The sequence below is a fragment of the Elephantulus edwardii genome, unplaced genomic scaffold (genome assembly GCF_000299155.1).
Source record: "Elephantulus edwardii isolate Elephantulus edwardi_28Jun2011 unplaced genomic scaffold, EleEdw1.0 scaffold00119, whole genome shotgun sequence".
In the NCBI taxonomy this organism is placed as follows: Eukaryota; Metazoa; Chordata; class Mammalia; order Macroscelidea; family Macroscelididae; genus Elephantulus; species Elephantulus edwardii.
The window spans coordinates 6,109,811-6,113,878 of record NW_006399869.1 but is presented as its reverse complement, the minus strand read 5'-3'; the positions used below and the strand labels follow the sequence as shown (position 1 = coordinate 6,113,878).

Sequence of the window (4,068 nt, the reverse complement as noted above, 5' to 3'; positions counted from 1 at the left end):
TATAATTATAGAAAAAAAAGAAAAAAAGTAAAGTTGGATGCATTGGTATGGGGAGATGAGTATGGAAGAAGGATGTGGAGGAAAGTATATTTATAAGGATTCATTATTTCTTGTATAGTTGTGCTTTGAAAGTCTGAATCAGTGTGTGTAAGTGCAAATGATTCACAGAAGGGACAGCTTTTGATATAGATTCTAATCACTGAAAGACTCCAATTTAGCTCAAATTTCATTACTGAGTATCCCAGTTGAAATAATGGCAAATGAGTGAATTACATAAGAAGTCTACATTAGAAGTAAATGAATAAAAGAAACTTCTGAAGAACAGCTTTTTAAATAATGCTTCTCACCTTTGATCTGCATCACAGTCACCTAGGAAGCTTGGCAAAGTGCAGACTTCAAATCTCATTTTCAGAAAGTGTGAATGAAGATTAGGGTTTTGTGGGCTTTTTTGTGTTTATTTATATATATTTTCAATGTGTAATTCAACATAGGAGGAATAAAACTAGACTCTGCTGTAAAATAGTAAGTAATATTAAAGTTAAAGCTGCAATAAGTATTTAGGCTTAAAGAATCAATAACCAGGCCTATGAGTAAAAAATATAAGCTAGAATAAAGAATAAATTCATCATGCACAGGCATTCAGATTACAGAAAATAATGAAAAAATATAAGGATAAAGCTGCAGAAAACACACAATGATAATGTTACCAAGCACATCTCTTAGCAGCATCCCTGAATTAAAAGTAACAGGCATTGCTATCTGCATTAAGTTTCCAATGAGAATATAGTGTGTTGCTGATTCTTGTGTCAACTTTTTCTATTTCCTGTTAATTTGTATTTTTGAGACCCAAGTCAAATCCATAGAGACAACCAATCAAATTTTCAAGGCTGTACATCTTAATGGGAGCTGACTTTTATCTTTTCCCCCATGGAACAGCTAGTGAATTTAAATCACAGACCTTTTGATTAGCAGTGCAGCATACTTTGTACTATGCACTGTGTTCCTTTAAAAATTTTAAGGTAATAAAATACTAAATTGAGAATTCTCCTAAACATTTGTTTTAAAGCTTCAAATATGAAGGAATCAGTTTTGGAAAGGTTAGGTCTGTAACAGCTTTAATTCTTTCTGATTTTTAACATAGCCTCAGATGCCATTTGAGTTTCTTCTTGACTGGGACCAAGTGGTTCTGACTATAGCAGACATGCAGATATAATCAAGATCCAGACATCCTCGAGGAGGATTAATTGTTTGACTAGGTATGTTTGTAATGATTCAGATAAGTCATATTGCCAAGTGACAGAAATGGGAAACACAGAATCAGTTGTGTAAGTTTTTAATTCGAAATTATGCAGGAACTCTGGCGATATATTCTCAGTGGGAGTTGCAATGCTGATCCAAAGTCTTAATCTTTTTAAATGCAAATAAAACAGATTTAGTGTAGAAGGAAGGTGGGCAATCTCTTCACATGTAATTTACAGCACTGTGAAAGAAATGGAGGGTTATCTGTGAGTGGGTTCTGACTTGAGAAATAAGTAACTGAGTACTTATTGCAATAATGCTTATCCAGCTATCAAAGTAGCAAACACATCTACATCATTGCTCATAATCTGAGACATTAAAGCAGTAGCTATGACTCAGTAGAAACTCCAAATGTTACTTTGTTGAAATGTTCTCTCAGACTAGAATGATTTATCTTTGTAGTAATTATGTCTTAATAAAAGAAATCTCCACAATGTATCTTCTAATTTGAGGTGTTCATTTCCATTAAACAATTAAAAAATAAAGAACGAATAAATAAGATAACCTACAACTAACAAAACTCGTCCTCTACTCTTCATAGGGTTTTCATAAGTATTCATAACGTTAATATGATTATTATTTGAACATATATTCCTATAGATAAAACAAAAGAAGAGGACATTAAAAATGTTTGTTTCTTTAATTTTTTTAAAATTTTATTATTTTTGTGTGAGTGTACCGTCAAATCAGATCTGACTGGTACAGGAAGAGATTGTCCCTCCTTCCCCAGCAGAGCGGACATTAAAAATGTTTGCCAAATCTTGCAGTCCAAAATTGAACAAACATGGAATGAAGATGCATTAATGATCATTTGTGAATGCATTGCAAAAGTTGGAAGGAATTATGAAGGAATAGTAGCTGCAAAGTATGGAGTTGGTGACAAAAGTGAAGCTGAAAATAGAATAACAAATTTTGTAGTTTCAATGGTTTATTCATTACAAATACCTTTAAAAATAAACAAACCACAAACAACAATTTTCCACATTGATCTCACATGATGGACTGCATAGGAATCAGATTGACTACATCTGTGGAAGGAATCATTAGAGAAGCTCAATGTCAACAGGCAAAAACTGAGGGAATGTCATGCTGCTGGATTGCTGCTTCCTGGAGAGCAATACACCACAGAGCGATGCCCCGGAGGGAGAGTGATGGGCCAGAGAGAGAGTGGGACAGCTAGAACTTGAGTGAGCAGATCCAGTTCTCCAAGGGAAAGCCAAGGTTTCCTGGCTTTCCATTTAGGTACTTTGTGGGGATCACTACTCTTTGGCTGGACCACACAGGACCCCTCAAGTTCAAGCAGAAGGAAGTGGGAGAGCTGGAGCTTGAATGAAGTGGCAAAGCCAGTTCTTGAATGGAAAACCAAGGCTTCATAGTTTTTATCCATGAAGAAAAAACAAATATACAGGTCCTTCACAATACAGTGCCTTACTCTTAGTCACTATATAGGTACAATGACTTAACATCTACTAAGATTCACATAATGTCAAGAAAGCAGCAGTTTGCCTCAGTTATCATGAAAAAAAAAACCACAACAAAACAGAAGAACACATCTCCTAAAAATGCAGACACAATGAATGCTCTAGATAGGACCAGAAGAAATATATTGATGTGGAGTTATTTGAACAGCTACAGAAGAAACGGCAAATGATGGAAGAAGAAATTAAGAAAGCAAATATCCCAGTAACAACAGTCCAGAAGAAGTATATTGATGAGGAGCAACTTGAACAAGTATGGAGAAAATGCAAAAGATGGAAGAAACCATTGAGAAGGCAAATACCACAGATACAACAGTCCAGAAGAAATGTATTGATGAAGAACTTGAACAGCTTTGGAAGAAAGTGCAAAAAAAGAGGGAAGAAAGAATTGATATCATAGATAAAGAGGTACAAGAAATTAAAAAAAAAAATCATCACAAGACAAAGACTGTACAGCTAACATAGTATTAGAAATAACAGAAAAACATGAAAATTCAATCCAGAATATTAATACAGAAATGGTAAAAGTGTACAACACTCTGGTAGCACAAAAATGTAAAAGTGAAGAGCTGGGACAGAAAGTTAGCAAGTTAGAAGATATGGGCCTCACAGAAAGCATACTCAAGAAAAATAAGAGATGAGATGTAAAGAAAATTAAGAAAACACTAGAATCATGTGGGTAACATCAAAAGGGATAACATATGTATGAATGGAATTTCAGAATCGGAGAGTGACAGGGAAATCACTGAGAAAATTGTGGAAGAAGTACTATAAGGAAACTTCCCAGGTATTTTGAAGAACAGTGAAATCCACATTCAAGAAGTATAGAAAATGTCAAATAGACTAGACTCAAAAAATAAAAATATCAGGACATATCGTAGACAAATTCTGCAAATTAAAAGATAAGGATAGAATCCCCAAAGAAGCATGAGAAAAACAAAGAATCAGCTACAAAGGGGAAACAATTCGATTAAGTTCTGATTTCTCAGCAGAAGTCACACAAGCTAGAAGACAATGGGATGGCATATACAGAAATTTGAAAGAAAACAATTGCTAGCCAAGGATCCTGTACCAGCAAAGCTCTCCACATATGAAGGAGAAATTAGAACCCTTTAAAAGAAGGAATTTTTAAAAATAATATCAAAACTACAAGAAATTTTAAGTGAAGTCCTTGACACAGAGATGCCAAAAGAAAATACACAGACCATAGAAACCAGAAACAACAGAAAAAAACCCCAACAAAAACAACAACAAAAACACAAACACCAAAACCCACAGCAAAATGGTGAAA

At 34.3% G+C, this 4,068-nt stretch overlaps 2 protein-coding genes across 2 annotated transcripts in view; both read right to left on the bottom strand.

The window, feature by feature from the left end:
• Positions 1 to 4,068, bottom strand: part of FSTL5 (follistatin-like 5) — a 1,151,716-nt gene that overhangs the window by 346,426 nt on the left and 801,222 nt on the right. The window lies entirely within an intron of this gene.
• The window catches only part of LOC102874743 (heterogeneous nuclear ribonucleoprotein F-like), an 11,067-nt gene that overhangs the window by 5,982 nt on the left and 1,017 nt on the right, over positions 1 to 4,068 (bottom strand). The gene's annotated exons all lie outside the window — the stretch shown is intronic.